Source organism: Myxine glutinosa, chromosome 12, assembly GCF_964187855.1.
Source record: "Myxine glutinosa chromosome 12, kmMyxGlut1.1, whole genome shotgun sequence".
Classification (NCBI taxonomy): Eukaryota; Metazoa; Chordata; class Myxini; order Myxiniformes; family Myxinidae; genus Myxine; species Myxine glutinosa.
The window spans coordinates 98,228,959-98,250,038 of record NC_136272.1 but is presented as its reverse complement, the minus strand read 5'-3'; the positions used below and the strand labels follow the sequence as shown (position 1 = coordinate 98,250,038).

Below are 21,080 nucleotides of genomic sequence, written 5' to 3'. Positions count from 1 at the left end.
TTAAAAATATTCTAAAAAAGAAAAGAAAAAGGTTTATCCACATCAATACATTCCATTGCTCTTTGCCATGTTTCAACAGAAAGATCCTGGCAATATAACTCTTTATTGTAATGTTTGTAGAATCTGTAAAGTAATCTTTCTTTACATCTTTCTACTCATCTATTCTCAAAAAATGGAAAAGGTTGGGAAATGATCAGAAACATCTGTAACTAGAAAGAGCAATCAGAGATTGCAGACGCTCGCCAGGACATGTTTTCAGTGTTTTTTAAGGCTTTTGTGTGAAAACAAATATGGCGGCCGAACAACGTGACCGATGACGTCATCATTAATTTTTTTTTCTCCACCAAATTATCCCTAGATGCTCAAGAAATTTCATCTTGATCGGATGAAGTTTTGTACATGTCGAATTATGACATCATAATGGGGGCACTTATGACATCATCATTATCATATGTTATTCCACATGGAGAGTTATTTACAATGAGCCATGTCTCAATTTTTTTCTATTCAGCGCTTTTGGAGATATAGAGGTGCAATTTTTTTCAGCTTTTCCAAGATGGCGCCCATACCTATGACGTCATAATTATCATTAAAAATTATACAGGTGGAGTTGCATCAATGGTGAAAATTTCCTGTCAATCGGACCAACGGTTGCAGAGAAAATCATATTTATCCTGTGCGGACAGACAGACAAACAAACATCCAGACAGACTTTCTTTTTTTTTTGTATACAAGATCGAGGCTCGTGAAAGAGCTAACATAATCACACAAAAAGACAAACCGACACACAAAAAACAAGGGGAGCGGCAGACAAGATGGGGAGAAAGGGGGAGGGACACAAACACAACATTTGAGAGCAGGGACATTGGGAGGACTTGGGGGGAGGTGGGAGAGGAATAAAACATATGAATACTGCAAGGACTCTGGGGTGAATTGCTGGGGGTAGAAAAGATCAAGGTTTTCGATGGGGGAAGATAAGAGATGGTGGTGAACAGCTGTTTTAAAGACCTGGAGGGAGGAGTGGGATTGAAGGGAGTGGGGGAGTTTGTTCCAGAGGTGGGAGAAAAGGGGAATGAAAGAGTGAAGGTGAGCAGAGAGCCTAGACTTTGGCAGTTTAACCATAAGAGGGTTGCAGGCAGATCTTGTGCGACCTGAAGGAATATTGGGGGGGGGGACAGAGCACAGAGAGAGCTGGGGGAGCAAGGCCGGAGAGGAGTCGGTAGAAGACAGAAAGACCACCAACCTGCCTGCGGTCAGTGAGTGAAAGGTCCTCGGAGTTAGCTTCATCGCAGGAGATTCCAATGATTCTGAAAGCTTTGGTTTCAACAGCGTGAAGCCGAGCAAGGTGTGAGGCAGGAGCACCAGCCCAGAGGGGGGAACAGTATTCCATTGAGCTGCAGATGAAAGCCTTGTATGTGGTGAGGAGCTCAGGTGTGCCATTGAAGGATGCCCAGTCGGCGACTGGCTTTGGAGGCCAGCTTGGAAATGTGGTTTTCCCAAGAAAGATCATGGCAGATAGTGAGACCCAAAAGCTTGAGCGACAGAACTTCTTGGAGAGGATTGTTGAGAAAGTAGATGGGAGGGTTGTCCAGTCGGTCCTTTTGGAGAGACATTGTAAGAGTGTGAGATTTGTCAGGATTGAAAGACATGTTCCACTTGTTTGACCAGTCTGTGATTTTGTCCAGGTCTGCAGAGAGTGAGGAGGCTGCAGACTGCCGATCTGAGGGATGAGGAATGGAGCGGCAGATAGTGGAGTCATCAGCAAAGAGATAGAGGATTTTCCAGAGAGTCGGAGAGGTCATTGATGAAGACCAGAAATAGCACAGGGCCCAGAACACTACCTTGGGGAACTCCAGCCAGAACAGGAAGGGAAGATGAGAGAAATCCATTCAGGACCACACGTTGCCTACGACCAGTGAGGAAATCCGCAAGCCATGAGTGGAGATTTCCCTGAATACCATAGGAGGTAAGTTTGGTGGGCAGAGCTGGGTGCCAGACCGTATCGAAGGCACGTGATATGTCAAGTGAGACAGCTCTGATTTCCCGTTTGGCATTGAGGACCTCCATCCATTGTTGAGACAGCAGAAGCAACATGTCCAGAGTAGAATGACCTGGTCTGAATCCAAATTGATGATCAGAGATCAAGCCATTGGAGAAGAGGAAGGATTTGATATCTGAAGCAATGATGGATTCCATGACTTTGCTGATAATTGGGAGCAGGCTGATTGGTCTGTAATTGCAAGGATCTGTTTTTGCACCTTTTTTGTGTAAGGCGGTAATGTTTGCTGATTTCCAAGATGCTGGCAGATGACCTTGAGCAAAAGAGAGGGTGAAAAGAACAGAGAGAGGGTGAAAAGAACAGAGAGAGGGTGAGATAGAGCGGCAGAGCAGGATTTTAGGACCCGAGGGCTGATGCCATCTGGTCCAGTTGCAGAATCAGAGTCGAGGTTTGATAAAAACTTCTCCACCTTGTCAGGAGAGAAGGACACAGAGTCCAGGAGCAGTTGGGTTCGACTGGGAAAGGTGGGAACAGAGAGAGATGGGTTTGGGACACAAGATTTTGAGGCAAACACAGAGTTGAGGCATTCGGCTTTGTCACGTGCGGTGTCAACTGTGTAGCCATTTGAGGTAAGGGAGGGGATGGAGGGGGAACAAACACCAGAAACGGATTTGACCAGACGCCACCAGGATTTGGAGGAAGGAGACAGGTTTGAGAGTTCAATCTTGAGTGTGGAGAGATTGTGCTTCCTGGCACTCCTGAGGGTAGAAACACACTTGTTTCGAGCTTGGTGGAAGGAACTGAGATTGCCTTCAGTTGGATTTGCCTTCCAAGACGCAAAGGCAAGTTGTTTCAGGGCAACTGCCTCACCACAAGCTTCAGTGTACCATGGACGGGAGGAAGGGTAAGACAACTGAAGACGAGATGGGATAAATCTGTGCATGAGAGAGAGCAGTTTGCTTTGGAAGAATTCCCAGGAAGAATTGATGTCAGAGGCATTATAGATGGGAGACCAGTCCAGTTGATTGATGGCTGCTTGCAGACCGTGCCAGTCGGCCTGAGTGAAATGCCAGACTCATCGGCGCTGAGGAGGCTCTCTGAGAATGGCCAGTGAGATGTCCACTTTAACAAGCACATGATCAGAAGAACTGATTGGAGCAGAAGAAGAGCAGCAGACATTTGCAGGGAAGTTAGTCATAACCAAGTCCAGAAGAGAAGATACTCCATTGACTGAGATCCGGGTCGGGAAATTGACAGATTGTGTCAGTCCCAATGAGTCGCAGAAGTCCTTTGCTGAGGTGCCATGGCTGGTGAGAGATGAACCCACACCCAGCCAGCTGGCATGATGACAGTTGAAGTCGCCACATATGAGGAAGAGAGAGTTTGGATGAGTTGATAGAAGTTGGTCCATGTTGTCCGACAGAGAAATGTAAATGGAGTCATCACTGTTTGGAGGACGGTACAGAACACATATGAACAAAAGGTGGGAGCGGAGAGGAAGCCGTAGCCAGAGGTACTCCTGTGGGTGGGGTGGAGAGAGGGCAGTGCAGGGAGAGTGAGGAAGAGAGTTTTTGATAAAGATAGCCACCCCACCACCAGGACGAGGATCAGGTCTATCGTACCGGAGGAGGGAGTAACCAGGAAGAGATATTAAGGAATCAGAGACATCTTGAAGGAGGAAAGTTTCTGTTAAGCAGATCAAGTCTGGATTTTCAGAAGCAACCTGAATGGAGAGATCAATCAGGTTTGAGCGAAGGCCCTGGATGTTTGAGGTCCATACCGTTAGTGAGGAGAGAGGGGGAGCATCGGGTGTAGGACAGGGGAGTGGAGGGTAGGGTCAGATGAAGGGTGAGAGGGGGATGTAGGAAGAGCAGTTGATAGTGTGTCAGAGATTACAGAAGAGTTACAAGAAAGGGAAGGATGAGGAGGACGAAAGGTTTGATGGTGATGGAATGAGGCACAGTGAGAGTTTGTTTGAGGGGGGGCAGAGGAAAGTAGAAGGTTGGGGGAGGTGGAGGTATGACATAGGAGGGAGAGGAAGTGGGGAGGAGGCAGCTTTGAGAAGGAGGTGGGAGGAGGGAGAATTTGGGAGGGATGGTTGGGGGGGGAGATTTGAAGGGGAGGGGCAAGGCGGGAGTTTAGAAGGTGGGTGATAAATGAAAGATGAACATATATAACAAATTGGGTTTGTTGTGATTTTCAAGTTAGCGATTCGTTTAAGAACGATGGAGGAGGGATGGAATGAATGAGAATTTAGAGCATGGAGTGATTTGGAATCGTAAGAGATTGAATATTTTTTTGAAATGGAATGAGTTGAAGAGGAAATTGAAAGGAGCCTTTTAAATAAGAAGAAAAACAGCGTGTTGTAATAAACCACTGAATAAAACACTGAAGGGGATAGTTGAAACATATTTAACCAGAACTGTGAAGAACAATCTTATATTCACAAAAATACCAATGGGGAGAGGAAGCCTAGAGCGACGACCACGAGTCACTTGAACAGGGCAAAAGGTGGAAGGCAAGGGGAAAATGGGGGCGGGGCGAGACAGCGCACGTGCGCAGAGGCAAAAGCACACGAGGAAAAAGGGAAATAAAAGTTTTTGTTTTGTTTGTTTTTTTGTTTTTTTTTGGGGGGGGGGGGTGTGGGGGTTACAACGTTAGACAAATAGTAGATGTTTGGTGAAGCTTGGTGGAGAAGGGGAAATCAAAAAAGCAAGCAAAACAGCGAAGGAAGGAACAACCTTCGAAGGGGGAAGCCTGAGGCTGCAAGGCCTTGCTCGCGACGCAGCAAACAAACGATTTATTTATGAAAGATAAACACCGAGAAACTTCCAAGGGGGACACTATAAGTTCACACACCGAACGATAAATACAGTTTCGACAAAATACAATTGTGAACAGACTTAACTTTGAAAAACGTGGAGACCGTGTGGACCGTCAAAAACCCCTGCCACCGTCTCCAAGATCTCGCGAGATTCATTCAGACTGATATGCAAATTGAATTAAATTGAATTCAGTGACCTGATATTTAAATCGTCTTCAAAGTTTAAGTTAATCGGATGAAAATTGACGATTTTAGAAACTTGGCATATGTTGACCTCAAAAATAGTTGATGGTTGGTTTCACTAAGCTGATGTGAAAATCCTTTTCAAATTTCAAGTCAATCGGATGAAAATTGAGGGTTTTAGGAATTTGAAAAAAGTGGTTGACCTTTGGCCTGTTGACCTTATGACCTATATTTATCTCAAAAATAGTTGGTGGTTGAAATTAGCTGACATGAGTTAGAAACATGTCAGTTAGCTGACATGAAGATACAACAACAACAACAAGCATTTTAAGGCCATTTTCCCTGCAAGAGCGGGGGTTAGCCTTGCAGTCCCCATGACAATCTTCTCCATTTTGCCCTATTTTCTGCATCTCCCCTTGTTAACCTCCTTGCCCACATTTCTTCTTCGACCATCTTTAGCCAAGTCTTTCTCGGTCTTCCCCGTCCTCTACTTCCTTCTACATTCATTTCCATCACTCTTCTCAACGAGTCACTTTCATCCTTCCTCAACACATGACCAAACCATCTCAAACATTTTCTCTTTTCAGTTTCTCTTCACAGCATCCATCACAGGCTCTATTCCCATCATCTTTTGCAATTCATCATTTGTCTTCCTCTCTCTCAACGATACTCCACACATCCACCGAACCATTCGCATTTCCACCCTTTCCAGCCTTCGTTGCTGCTCTACGTTCATTACCCATGTCTAGCTCCCATAAATCATAACACTTCTCACACATGCAGCATACACCTTTCCCTTCAGCTTCAATGACACCCCTCCTCGTCAGCATGCCACTCAGTTCCCGAAACTTCTTCCATGCACATCTCACTCCAGCAACCGTTGCCGAGTGTGATCCACCTTCTCCATTCAGCATGTCTCCGAGGTAACAAAATGTTTTCACACCTTCCAGCTTCACGCTGTCTCCAAGATCCAACTCAACATTTCCTCCATCTGCAGCTCCCTCTGTACACACCTGACATTTGAATGTAGCTGCCACACTGGTTAATGACCCTCTCAGACCACTACATTTTTGATGAACCCACTCAGTGCACATTGTACATTGAATGGAGTTCACTCCGGCACCCTTCCTGCACACAGCACAGGGCCAATTCCCAGTTCTTTCCACCTCACCACATGCTTTACCACTTGCCATCACCTTCGTCTTTCCGATATTCACCTTCAGACCTTTTGTCTCCATACATTCCTTCCACTTGTTCATCATTTCCTTCAGTCCATCCATACTTTCCGCAATCAACACCAGATCATCTGCATACAACAACTCCCACGGTAAACCCTCCTTTATGTTCTGAGCCAGCACCTCCATCACAGCGACAAATAGTAGTGGACTTAGTACCGACCCCTGATGCACTCCCACCATCACCTCAAACTCACCACTGTTCCTGTCCTTCGTCCTGAAGCTGACATGAAGATACAATTCAAATTTCAAGTCAATCGGATGTAAATTGAGGATTTTAATAATTTGAAAAAAGTGGTTGACCTTTGGCCTATGTTGGGCTTATGACCGAAGTTGATGTCAAAAATAGTTAGTGGATGAAATCGGTTAGCTGATATGAAAATCCTATTCAAATTTAAAGTCGGATGAAAATTGAGGATTTTAGAAACTTGAAAAGGTGGTTATCCTTTGGCCTATGTTGACCTTGAAACCTATGTTGACCTCAAAAATAGTTGTTGGTTGAATTCAGTTAACTGATATGGAAATCCCATTCAAATTTCAAGTGAATCTCATGAAAATTGAGGATTTAGAAATTTGAAATTGTTGTTGGCCTTTGGCCTATGTTGACCTTTTGGCCTATGCTGATCTCAAAAATAGTTGGTGGTTGAATTCAGTTTGCTGATATGAAAATCCTATTCAAATTTCAAGTCGATCGGATGAAAATTGAGGATTTAGAAATTCAAAGAAAAGTGGTTGACCTTTGGCATATGTTGACCTTGTGACCTATGTTGATCTCAAAAATAGTTGGTGGTTGAATTCAGTTCGCTGATATGAAAACCCTATTCAAATTTCAAGTAAATCAGATGAAAATTGAGGATTTTAGAAATTAGAAAAAAGTGGTTGACCTTTGGCCTATGTTTACCTTTTGACATTTTGACCTCAAAAATATATCGAATTTTGTCGGAACACGAACTCTAACATTTGGTGAAGTTTTGTGAAGATCGGTTTTAAATTGTGACCTGTAGGCAAGTATAAATGAGCGGGCAGACACACAGACACGCGCATTGTAGTAACTAGGGCATTGCCCGTACGTGGGTGCCAGTTCCTTGCCAAAAAAAAAAAAAAACGCTACCCGTACGCTCTACCCCGCCCGTACGCCCGTAAACAAAAAAAACAACGCTCTTCGCTTCCGCCCTTCGCTCTGACTGAATTGGGAGAAATAATGCGCATAAGAAATCGAATTACGTACCGTAATGGCGGTCAGCTCGTAACGCGCTCAGCTCCGCTCGTCTCACATCGGCCACGCCTACGCAACAAAGCGTTCTGTGATTGGCTGCCGGAAGTGAAGTCTTCACTGTCCGGAAGTTCGCAAATCGCAGTTACGATGAATCGTTTTAATTTAATCGCAGTTTGAATTCGTTTTAAAACATAGTTTAACGGCAACATAGTTTTCCAACGTGAAATAAATGAATACGCTGTCAAATGTGCCGTCCGAGGCAGAGTCTGATCGCCACGTTCGGCACACGTGATAGCTCGCTGCTCTCTGATTGGTTGAAGCGTTTTTTGGACATAGCTCGGTAAGTACTTCTCCGATTAATTACAAACCTTGAAAAGGCACATCCTCGGGTCCCCAGCAATATACCTGGCAAGTTTAAAGTATATCGGACCCGTGGTTGTCGAGAAACAGCGGTCACAGACACACAGACACACAGACACACAGAGATTGCTGGAATTATAGATAGATGTAAGAAATAATTCTGCATAATTTTCTCGATTATGAATATTAATGTTGAAATCACCCATCAAAATGTATTGTTTTGTATTTTGTAGTGTACAAAGCAAACTTTTGAAATTCAACCATATCTGTATTTGGTTTGCTATATACAATTTCTATAATAGCCTTTATTAGTTCCCTAGCGGTGTACACCGGAGGGGACTATAGGTTTGCACTCCGTCCCTCCGTCTGTCTGTCTGTCTGTCTGTCTGTCCTGTCCGTCTGTCAGTCCGTCACGCAAAGAACAGTTTTCCGGACTTTTTTTCTAAACTCTTAATGCTAATGATTTCAAACTTGGTACATGGTTTCCTCATGATAAGTTACCGATCAAGTTCGAACTTCATGACGTTTCGATCATTTTTGACAAAGTTATGGCACTTTACCACCTTTAGTGAATAGCACCCCATGATTAGCCCGAAACATAATACTGTCTTCTATGACAGTGCTACCCAATGCCGGTAGAGGACACGTATTGCAGCGCAATACTCAGAATGCTTGTTTTTTCAATTTCTGTCTGAAACCAAATCGATTCTGAGTGCATAACATCACCTTTTAAATGCTATATTTAATTGATGAATGGATATAGGCTCCAAAACCTCCTCCTCGTCTTGCAGCATTACAGCAATTTAATTCCCATGAGTAACCTGAAGTCATTATTAATCCCCTACCGGTGTACACCGGAGGGGACTATAGGTTTGCACTCTGTCCCTCCGTCTGTCAGCCCGTCACGCAAAGAACAGTTTTCCGGACTTTTTTTCTAAACTCTTAATGCTAATTATTTCAAACTTGGTACATGGTTTCCACATGATAAGTTACAGATCAAGTTCGAACTTCACGACGTTTCGATCATTTTTGACAAAGTTATGGCATTTTGAACTTTGGTAATTTCCCCAACAGTTTTCCGGACGACAGACTGCCGGTAGGGGACATGTATTGCAGCGCAATACTCAGAATGCTTGTTCTAAATGAAGTCCAAAGTCCTCATATTTCACATCCTCAATGCCATCAAACAAGTCATCGAGAGTGTACAGCGTTTTGTAGGAGTCATCTGTCAATTTTCAAATGATGTTTCCATTCCTGTGGCTGACCCCTTTTCACTCTCAAGACAGCATATCTCATAAAAGTAAGATCTTTCTTGATGAGGACTCTTGATGCCTCCTTCACCTTCAGTTTGAACCGATTGTTTTGGAGTTCATTTCTCTTTCTTCTGGTGGGAAAACATACAATTGTCTGTCTTGGTTTTGGTGCAATGGCTTGATTTGCTTCTGGAGGTTGGCCAAGACGATGGCAAGTGGAAATATCGGCAAGAGAGAGCTCTACCTCTGTGTCTGTTATTACCTTCAAACCTTTTTCCATCAAAAACTCATTAACTCATTCTCTTCCTCTGACTCTGTGAGACCAGTGATTCTCAGGTTCACTCTACAACAACAACAACATGCATTTTAAAGGCCATTTTCCCTGCTAGAGCGGGGGTTAGCCTTGCGGTCCCCATGACAATCTTCTCCATTTTGCCCTATTTTCTGCATCTCTCCTTGTTAACCCCCTTGCCCGCATTTCTTCTTCCACCATCTTTAGCCAAGTCTTTCTCGGTCTTCCCCGTCCTCTGCTTCCTTCTACATTCATGTCCATCACTCTTCTCAACCAGTCACTGTCATCCTTCCTCAACACATGACCAAACCATCTCAACCTGTTCCTCTTCACAGCATCAATCACAGGCTCTATTCCCATCATCTTTCGCAATTCATCATTTGTCTTCCTCTCAACGATACTCCACACATCCACCGAACCATTCGCATTTCCACCCTTTCCAACCTTCGTTGCTGCTCTACGTTCATTACCCATGTCTCGCTCCCATAAATCATAACACTTCTCACACATGCAGCATACACCTTTCCCTTCAGCTTCAATGACACTCCCCTCATCATCAGCACGCCACTCAGTTCCCGAAACTTCTTCCATGCACATCTCACTCGAGCAACCGTTGCCGAGTCTGATCCACCTTCTCCATTCAGCATGTCTCCTAGGTAACAAAATGTTTTCACACCTTCCAGCTTCACGCCGTCTCCAAGATCCAACTCAACATTTCCTCCATCTGCAGCTCCCTCTGTGCACACCTTACATTTGAATGTAGCTGCCACACTGGTTAATGACCCTCTCAGACCACTACATTTTTGATGAACCCACTCAGCGCACATTGTACATTGAATGGCACCTCTACACATATATGTTGTTGCGGATCTCGGGTTCGTCGACGTACTAAGGGGGGGGGTTAAGCCCTACTCCCCCTTGAACTCAGAGTCCACGAGGCCGCCACCCACACTACACTCGTGGTGGACGGATTGCGAAGCAATTCCAGCCGCCGAGCCTGCAGCTAAGCGTGGAAGGGTTAATGGTCACGACCCGAGTACCTTCGACACACGCAGCTGTGAGAACGGGGACTGAACCTCGCACGAGTCACGCTGGTACTGGACGCCCGAGCGGGTGTGCGTCGCGTAACTCGTGTCGTTAACACTATTGAACCCGATCGAGCGGTTTTAATTCGGGCAATGCTAGGCCAATGTTGAAAGGACAATGACGGCCAGGTTGGAAACCAAACCACAGGATTTATTTACAATGTACAGTATTCACAGAAAAGGGACACAGCGAAGAATCTTAGCGGCCTTACCTCGGTCCCAGACAAGGGCCCTCAGATTCGTTCGGGGAAGGGAAGGAAGAGTGTAATGCGCACAAAGCGCGGCTGCTTCGTGCAGTTTTCCTGGACGGGCTCGTTGGACGGAAACCCCCAAGGATCGCTCCACCCCAGGACACCACGACCGGAGATGTTCACGGCAGGGACGTTGATCAAGTACGTGCACGTAGCAGGAACCCGACAAGAAGAACAGCGTATCTCAGGATCAGCGAGGCAGAGAGTCGAAATGCAGGAGCCTGGCGTGAGGCAGAGAGAGATCGGAGCGCCTGCAAGAGAGAGCGGGGGGGGGGGGGGGGGCGGGGGTCTGGGCCGGGTTTTATAGCCCCCCGACAACCCACCCGAACGTTCCACAGACCTCCATTGGCCGCCTGGGGTCACGTGTCGTGACAGCCCCTTATTGGTCACCCTCGGCCACTCCCTTCAGCTCCCATTGGCTGCTCGCTGCTCACCGGCCATGCCCTCCAGCTCCTCCCTCAGGCCTCCAAGGCCTGGCCTAGGCCCATGACGAGGCACTTTAGGCTGCAATGAGGCCTACCATTACCCTGCCTGCCTCAACACATACTAACAATGGGAAGGAGACTATACTTCACATTTAATAAGAAATAACTAACTATGCGAGGCTACATGTTGTGGTGTACCTTACTATGGGGGGGGGGGGGGGGTTTGCCTTTATTTACAAAACCGCAACTATATATATATATATATATATATATATATATCTATATTATAATAGCCGTAGATGATTCTGTCTGTCTGTCTGTCTATCTGTTGGGTGTCTGTCCGGGGTGTGGCTTACTCGGTTTGCAGAGTAGCTCCACCCATAGCTCCACCCATTCTGGGAGTGGCTATAAACAAATATCCACCATTTTATTAACTCGCATAGCTTTGAGTCCTGTTTTGTAGGCCCGTGGTGTCTTGCTCTCCCCCAGTTTTATTTCAAATCAAATTCGATAAATCATTTCATTTTTCACAGTCGCTAACATAGTTTTAGACTCGGTTGAAAAAAAACGGGAAGAAAATCCGATGAAAGTTGCCGTTTATAGAACGAAATGAATTCTCAAAGGCCTGTAACTTCAAGGCCATTGAGTCTCTCTCACGCCTTTATCTCCAATCTAACTCACCATATGATTTCATTTTTATCGATGGTTTTACTTTTAGACTCGGTGTCAGCAATAATTGAGAACAATCCACACACGCGGGAAAATGCAGAGATATATTTTTTAAAATCGCGTCATGGTGTATCATACACCGCCCAACATGACACCGCCGGCAATGTGTCGATATATATTAAAAATTCGCTTTTGCTTTTCCGTTATGATATATTACTATTTCGTTTGATGATAGTCGTCACAAAAACGTCAACAATGATGCCGACATATATTTCTTCGTTTTTATTTCATTCAACATATTAGCCGGAAGTAAAATATGTTTCAGGAAATTACCGAGAGATATTTCTTCGTTTTTTTTATTAGTTATGTGCGCATACACTTTAAATAGGTTTATTTGAAATCTTTAATTTTCCACAAACATTCCACACACGCGGGAAAATGCAGAGATATATTTTTTAAAATCGCGTCATGGTGTATCGTACACCGCCCAACATGGCACCGACGGCAATGTGTCGATATCTATTTTAAATTCGATATATCATTTCATTTTTCACAGTCGCTAACATAGTTTTAGACTCGGTTGAAAAAAAACGAGAAGAAAATCCGATGAAAGTTGCCGTTTATAGAACGAAATGAATTCTCAAATGCCTGTAACTTCAAGGCCATTGAGTCTCTCTCACGCCTTTATCTCCAATCTAACTCACCATATGATTTCATTTTTATCGATGGTTTTAGAGTCGGTGTCAGCAATAATTGAGAACATTCCACACACGCGGGAAAATGCAGATATATTTTTTAAAATCGCGTCATGGTGTATCATACACCGCCTAACATGACACCGACGGCAACGTGTCGATACATATTAAAAATTCGATATATCATTTCATTTTTCACAGTCGCTAACATAGTTTTCGACTCGGTTGAAAAAAAACGGGAAGGAAATCCAATGAAAGTTGCCGTTTATAGAACGAAATGAATTCTCAAACGCCTGTAACTTCAACTTCAAGGCCATTGAGTCTCTCTCACGCCTTTATCTCCAATCTAACTCACCATATGATTTCATTTTTATCGATGGTTTTGGACTCGGTGTCAGCAATAATTGAGAACATTCCACACACGCGGGAAAATGCAGAGATATATTTTTTAAAATCGCGTCATGGTGTATCATACACCGCCCAACATGACACCGACGGCAACGTGTCGATATATATTAAAAATTCGCTTTTACTTTTCCGTTAAGATATATTACTTTTTCGTTTGATGACAGTCGTCACAAAAACGTCAACAATGATGCCGACATATATTTCTTCGTTTTTATTTAATTCAACATTATTAGCCGGAAGTAAAATATGTTTCAGGAAATTACCGAGAGATATTTCTTCGTTTTTTAAAATTAGTTATGTGCGAATACACTTTAAATAGGTTTATTTGAAATCTTTAATTTTCCACAATATAATTTACTTGCCATTTATCATTTGATGATTACGAGACAAATTCCTCTTGAGGATCGTGACAATTCATGCGCTGCGTGGAAACTTCTATTTCCAAAATGAATGAGACGATCGATGAAGAACGCAGACTTGAACAGGATGCAGCAAGAAAACGAATGAGACGGGCGAACGAGTCCATCGACGAACGTCAATGCAAACTTGCGGGGTCACCCGTGGGAATCCCACGGGCATGGATGTGTGTGACATTTCGACATATTGAGTTAGATGCTGCACATTCATTTTTACAAAATGGTTACTGGCAAGTCATCAGATCCAGAAATGGTGTAAAAACCACCGTTTAGAGGCCATTTTTCCCCGCAAAGCGGGGGTTGGCCTTTTCGGGGACCGTGGTAGTTGTTGTTTTTTTGTCCCCTTTTTGAAGCAATGTTTTACGGCCGGATGCCCTTCCTGACGCCAACCCTTTTTGCCGCCTTCAACGACAAACAGGGAATTACCAGTGAACTGGTACTCAATTAGCCGACCTCGGAAGGATGACAGGCTGAGTCAACCCCCCTGGCATTAATTCGGCGATCGACCGAGATTCGAACCCAGGATCCTAAGCCGGCACCCTAGCCGCTAGCCCAACACCAGAAATGGTGTCATGAACACAATTTATTTACGCACAAGCACAAAAGCAAGACGGGCCGATTTCCGATTCCGACGGGCGAGACGGGCCGATTTCCGATTCCGACGGGCCGATTTGGAGCAAGAAAAAGAACGAGACGGGAGAAAAAGGAGAGAAACGAGACGGGGAAAGCCGATTGGAGAGGCGAGTGAGGCGCGATTGGAGAGGAGTGTGAGGCGCGATTGGAGAGGAGTGTGAGGCACGATTGGAGAGGAGTGTGAGGCGTGATTGGAGAGGAGTGTGAGGCACGATTGGAGAGGAGTGATTGGAGGGGAGTGTGAGGCACGATTGGAGAGGAGTGTGAGGCACGATTGGAGAGGAGTGTGAGGCGCGATTGGAGAGGAGTGTGAGGCGCGATTGGAGAGGAGTGTGAGGCGCGATTGGAGAGGAGTGTGAGGCGCGATTGGAGAGGCGTGTGAAGGATTGCAGAGGAGAGGAGTGTGAGGGATTGGAGAGGTGAGGGATTGGAAAGGAGAGGGATGTGAGGGTTTGGAGAGGAGAGGAGTGCTAGGTGGAGAGAGGAGAGTGTCAGGTGGAGACAGGAGAGTGTCAGGTGGAGACAGGAGAGTGTCAGGTGGAGAGGAGTGAGGGGTCACATATTATGTGAAATAACTAAATTCACACCATTTCTGGATCTGATGACTTGCCAGTAACCATTTTGTAAAAATGAATGTGCAGCATATAACTCAATATGTCGAAATGTCACACACATCCATGCCCGTGGGATTCCCACGGGTGACCCCGCTAGTATATATATATATATATATATATATATATATATATATATATATATATATATATATATATATATATATATATATATATATGCAGTTGTGGCCAAAAATATTGGCACCCTTGCACTTTTTTCAAATAACTCACAATTTTCTATAAAAATAAGTTGAAATTGACAAAAGTATAAATTTGGTCTCCACAATTCTTTCTTTCACTGTTAATATTACAGAACCATTGTTTTTTATTCAGATTCATTCAGTACCATATTCATTCATTCATTGTTTTTGATTCAGAACTTAATATATCCTTTGAAATCAGAACATAAAAAGAAATGGCATTGACAAAATTATTGACACCTAAGACTTAATATTTGGTAGCACAGCCTTTGGACAAAATAACTGCAGTCAAGTGCTTCCTATAGCCATGAATGAGCTTCCTACACCTCTCTACTGGCAATTTGACTCACTTTTCTTGTGCAAACTGCTCCAGTTCTCCCAGATTTGAAGGGTGCCTTCCTCCAAATGCTGTTTTCAGATCTCCCCACCAGTGTTCAATGGGATTTAGATCTGGACTCATTGCTGGCCACTTCAGATTGGCAGAGACCATGCTTTCTGACACCGAGTTGAACATTGCACTCCAAAATGTCTTGGTAATCTCCTGATTTCATGATGCCATGCACACATTCAAGGCACCCAGTGCCAGAGGCAGCACAGCAACCCCAAAATATCACTGGACCTCCTCCAAGTTTGACTGTCAGGAAGGTGTTCTTTTCTTTGAAGGCTTCATTTTGTTTTCTGTAAACATGGAGATGATGTGCTGCACCAATTAGCTCTAATTTGGTTTCATCTATCCACAGGACATTCTCCCAGAAGGACTTTGGCTTGTTCAGGTGCGTTTTGGAAAACTCCCATCAGGGGTTCTCAGCAGTGGGGTCCTCCTGGGTCTCTTACCATAGATCCCCTTTCATTGAGTTGGCGACGGATGGTGCGAGTTGAAACTGTCATACCTTGTGTTTGAAGGTCAGCTTGAATTTGCTTTCTTTCTTTGAAGTGCTTTCTCCACCATTCGAACAATCCTTCGCTGCAATGTTTTATCAAGTTTTCTCTTGCGGCCACGGCCAAGGAGGTTGGTTACAGTGGCATGGGCATTAAACATCCTGATAACATTGCATACAGTGGACACAGGAACATCAACGTCTCTGGAGATGGACTTGTGGCCTTGAGATTGTCCAAGCTTGGCTACAATCAGGTGTCTGACCTCCTCAGACAATTCTCTGGTTTTCTTTCTTTTCCCCCATGGTCATTGTGGTGCACACAGTGACACAAAACAACAGGATGACTCCTTTTCTCGATTCAAACTGGTGGTTGAATGAGTGATTTTTATATTGCAAGCACCTGCAACTCACCACAATTCAATTCCAAAGTAAAGAAGAATCACCTGCTTGAAATCTAATTATTTCTAACAACTTATAAAAGGTGCCAATAATGTCGAGGCCATTTTAAGATTTCAGTGTGGAATAAGCTAAGATTTCATAATTTGTTCAGCTTTTTTTGTTTTGTTCCACTGCAAACCAAAGGAATACATATGTGGATACCAAAATATTGTTTAATTTCAAAAATTTTCTGGAAGAAATGGTGCATTATTTGAAAAAAGTACAAGGGTGCCAATATCTTTGACCACGACTGTTTGTATGTATATATATACACAAAGAATTAAGTTAAGCACCCCCCCCCCCGTTTTTTTTACAACCTCGCACATTACAAGTTTGTTGTCGTCAAAAACAGTGTAATATACCCATGATATTGCTATATTTTCTGGAGAAGTGATATTATGGTCACATAAAAACATAACAATCATGCCGTTTTCAATATTTTATTCTGAATAATTTAAGGTGAAATTTTTTGGGAATTTTAGGCGTATTTTCACCTCAATTTAAGTATGGAGCTATAGGTCCATCACGGACAGTGTGGATGACGTTTATGTTTTCTAACGTACAGTCATTGTTCTGAGAAGACCTCTAGCGATCTTTGCGTCAATAACGTGTGTAGGACCCACGTGATCGGATCACTGACTCAACCAATCACTTTTTTTTCACTTTGATCACTCAATTTCATCAATGGATAATTGCTAATGTCATACCAATCATTATTTGATCTCACATACCTTAGAATATATGCCAATGAATACATATACACAAAGAATATATATTAGGGGGTGCTTACCTTAATTCGTTGTGTCGGGGTGCTTAACTTAATTCTTTGTGTATATATACTAGCAGAAGTACCTGGCATTGCCGGGCGGGGGAGGGGAGGGGAACAGGGGGGAGGGGAGAAGAGGGGGGGGGGTGGGAGAAGAGGGGAAGGTGGAGAAGAGGGGGAGGGGGAGAGGGGAGAAGAGGGGAAGGTGGAGAAGAGGGGGAGGGGGAGAGGGGAGAAGAGGGGGGAGGGGAGGGGGGGTGGGGAAGGGGTAGGGCAGAAAGGAAGGGGTAGGGGGAAAGGGGATGGGGAAGGGGTAGGGGGGGAAGGGAAGGGCAATGGGGGAAGGGGGAGAGGGTAGGGTGGAGGGGGAAGGGTAGGGGGAGGGGAGGGAGGGGGAGGAGGGAAGGGGAGGGGAGGGATATAGATGGTTACTGGCAATTGATCACATCCACAAATGATGTAATCCACACAATTTATGTACTTTACATAACGTTAATAGGAATACATGGCCGTGTCGATGGGAAATACAGTTTGTTTGAAATAAATCACAAATATCAGATGAAAGTGAAAAAAAACCTATGTGGTGTGAATGGCAATGTTCCTCGCTGAAATGTGAAAAAACTGAATTACGTGCGAACGCATAACTGTGAGATTATGGCGGCAAAGTTGGAACATCACGTGATCGCTCTGAGCGAATCAGCGCGCTGCTCTACGACCAGCTGAGAATCCGTGTATAATGTTCCTCGCTGAAATGCGCTGAGGTAATTATGAATAAAAAATTCGATATATTTTCACTTTTACGTTTTGGCTAACTCGCTCGCGAACCTGACGAAGATCCTGAGCAAGGATCGCTACGTTATGCTAACGCTACGTTAGCTACGCTACGTTTTTTTTTTTGTTTTGTTTGTTTGTTTGTTTGTTTGTTTGTTTGTTTGTATACAAGATCGAGGCTCGTGAAAGAGCGAACATTAATCACACAGAAAGACAAACAGACACATAAAACAAATAACATCGGGAGCGGTAGACAAGATGGGGAGAGAGGGGGAAGGACACAAACACAACATTTGAGAGCAGGGACCGAGAGACATCGAGAGATCTGTGGGAGGGAGAGGGCTTTGGGGGGGAGGCATGTGAAGGGGGGGGGGGGGGTGGGAGAGGTATAAACATATGGACACTGCCAGGATAGAAGTTGGAATTTCAAACAAGGTGGATCTGGGGTGAATTAGTGGGGGTAGAAAAGATCAAGGCTTTGGATGGGGGAAGATAAGAGATGGTGGTGAACAGCTGTTTTAAAGACCTGGAGGGAGGAGAGGGATTGAAGGGAGTGTGGGAGTTTGTTCCAGAGGCGGGAGAAAAGAGGAATGAAAGAGTGAAGGTGAGCAGAGAGCCGAGATTTCGGCAGTTTAACCATCAGAGGGTTGCTGGCAGATCTTGTGCGACCTGTAGGAATATTTGGGGGACAGAGCACAGAGAGAGCTGGGGGAGCAAGGCCAGAGAGGAGTCGGTAGAAGACAGAAAGACCACCTACCTGCCTGCGGTGAGTGAGTGAAAGGCCCTCAGAGATAGCTTCATCGCGGGAGATTCCAATGATTTTGAAAGCTTTGGATTCAACAGCGTGAAGCCGAGCCAGGTGTGAGGTAGGAGCACCAGCCCATAGGGGAGAACAGTATTCCATTGAGCTGCGGATGAAAGCCTTGTATGTGGTGAGGAGCTCAGGTGTGCCGAGGAAGGACCGCACGACGGAGGATGCCCAGTCGGCGACTGGCTTTGGAGGCCAGCTTGGAAATGTGGTTTTCCCAAGAAAGATCATGGCAGATAGTGAGACCCAAAAGCTTGAGCGACAGAACTTCTTGGAGAGGATTGTTGAGAAAGTAGATGGGAGGGTTGTCCAGTCGATCTTTTCGGAGAGACATAGTAAGAGAGTGAGATTTGTCAGGATTGAAAGACATGTTCCACTTGTTTGACCAGTCTGTGATTTTGTCCAGGTCTTCAGAGTGAGGAGGCTGCCGACTGCCGATCTGAGGGAAGAGGTATGGAGCGGCAGAGAGTGGAGTCATCAGCAAAGAGATAGAGAGGATTTTCCAGAGAGTCGGAGAGATCATTGATAAAGACCAGAAAAAGCACAGGGCCCAGCACACTTCCTTGGGGAACTCCAGCCTGAACAGGAAGGGGAGATGAGAGAAATCCATTCAGGGCCACACGTTGACTACGACCAGAGAGGAAGTCCGCAAGCCATGCATGGAGATTTCCATGGATACCATAGGAGGAGAGTTTGGTGAGCAGAGCTGGGTGCCAGACCGTATCAAAGGCCCGTGATATGTCAAGGGAGACAGCTCTGATTTCCTGTTTGGCATTGAGGACCTCCATCCATTGTTGAGACAGCAGAAGCAGCATGTCCAGAGTAGAGTGACCTGGTCTGAAACCAAATTGATGATCAGAGATCAAGCCATTGGAGAAGAGGAAAGATTTCATATCCGAAGCAATGATGGATTCCATGACTTTGCTGATAATTGGGAGCAGGCTGATTGGTCTGTAGTTGCAAGGATCTGTTTTTGCACCTTTTTTTTGTAAAGCGGTAATGTTAGCTGATTTCCAGGATGCTGGCAGATGACCTTGAGCAAAAGATAGGGTGAAAAGAACAGAGAGAGGGTGAGATAGAGCGGCAGAGCAGGATTTTAGGACCCGTGGGCTGATGCCGTGTGGTCCAGTTGCAGAATCAGAGTCGAGGTTTGACAAAAACTCCTCCACCTTGTCAGGAGAGAAGGACACAGAGTCCAGGAGCAGTTGGGTTCGACTGGGAACAGAGAGAGATGGGTTTGGGACTAAGGATTTTGAGGCGAACACAGAGTTGAGGCATTCGGCTTTGTCACGTGCGATGTCAACTGTGTGGCCATTTGAGGTAAGGGAGGGGATGGAGTGGGAACAAACACCAGAAACGGATTTGACCAGACGCCACCAGGATTTGGAGGAAGGAGACAGGTTTGAGAGTTCATTCTTGAGTGAGGAGAGATAGTGCTTCCTGGCACTCCTGAGGGTAGACACACACTTGTTCCGAGCTTGGTGGAAGGAACTGAGATTGCCTTCAGTTGGATTAGCCTTCCAAGAGGCAAAGGCAAGTTGTTTCAGGGCAACTGCCTCACCACAAGATTCAGTGTACCATGGACGGGAGGAAGGGTAAGACAACTGAAGGCGAGATGGGATAAATCTGTGCATGAGAGAGATCAGTTTGCTTTGGAAGAATTCCCAGGAAGAATTGATGTCAGAGGCAGTGGAGATGGGAGAACAATCCAGACGATTGATGGCTGCTTGAAGACCGTCCCAGTCGGCCTGAGTGAAATGCCAGACTCGTCGACGCTGAGGAGGCTCTCTGAGAATGGCCAGAGAGATGTCCACTTTGACAAGCACATGATCAGAAGAACCGATTGGAGCAGAAGAAGAGCAGCAGACATTAGCAGGGAAGTTTGTCATAACCAAGTCTAGAAGAGAAGATGCTCCATTGGCTGAGATCTGGGTCGGGAAATTGACAGATTGTGTCAATCCCAGTGAGTCACAGAAGTCCTTTGCTGAGGTGCCATGACTGGTGAGAGAGGAACCCACACCCAACCAGGTGGCATGATGACAGTTGAAGTCACCACATAAGAGGAAGAGAGAGTTGGGATGAGTGGATAGAAGTTGGTCCATGTTGTCAGACAGTAAAATGTAGATGGAGTCATCACTGTTTGGGGGACGGTACAGAACACATATGAACAAAAGGTGGGAGCGGAGAGGAAGCCGTAACCAGAGGTACTCCTGCGGGTGAGGAGGAAAGAGGACGGTGCAAGGAGAGTGAGGAAGAGAGTTTTTGACATAGATAGCCACCCCACCACTAGGCCGAGGCTCAGGTCTATCATACCGGAGGAGGGAGTAACCAGGAAGAGATATTAAGGAATCGGAGACATCTTGAAGGAGGAAAGTCTCTGTTAAGCAGATCAAGTCTGGATTGTCAGAAGCAACCTGTATGGAGAGATCAGTCAGGTTTGAGCAAAGGCCCCGGATGTTTGAGGTCCATACCGTTAATGAAGAGAGAGGGGGAGCATCGGGTACAGGACAGGGGAGGGGAGGAGTAGGGTAAGATGAAGGATGAGAGGGGGAGTTAGGGAGAGCAGTTGATAGTGTGTCAGATGTTGCAGAAGAGTTCCAAGAAAGGGAAGGATGAGGAGGATGAAAGGTTTGATGGTGAAGGGATGAGGCACAGTGAGGGGTT

General features: G+C 45.1%; 1 protein-coding gene across 7 annotated transcripts in view; it reads left to right on the top strand.

The window, feature by feature from the left end:
* The window catches only part of THOC2 (THO complex subunit 2), a 131,224-nt gene that overhangs the window by 4,609 nt on the left and 105,535 nt on the right, over positions 1 to 21,080 (top strand). The window contains exon 1 of one of the 7 annotated variants that reach the window (XM_078766119.1): positions 15,640 to 15,658. The exons of the other annotated variants lie outside the window; for them this stretch is intronic. The gene's annotated coding sequence lies outside the window, so the exon portion shown is untranslated. Of the gene's footprint in view, positions 1 to 15,639; positions 15,659 to 21,080 lie in introns of those variants that run through there. 7 annotated transcript variants of the gene reach the window in all.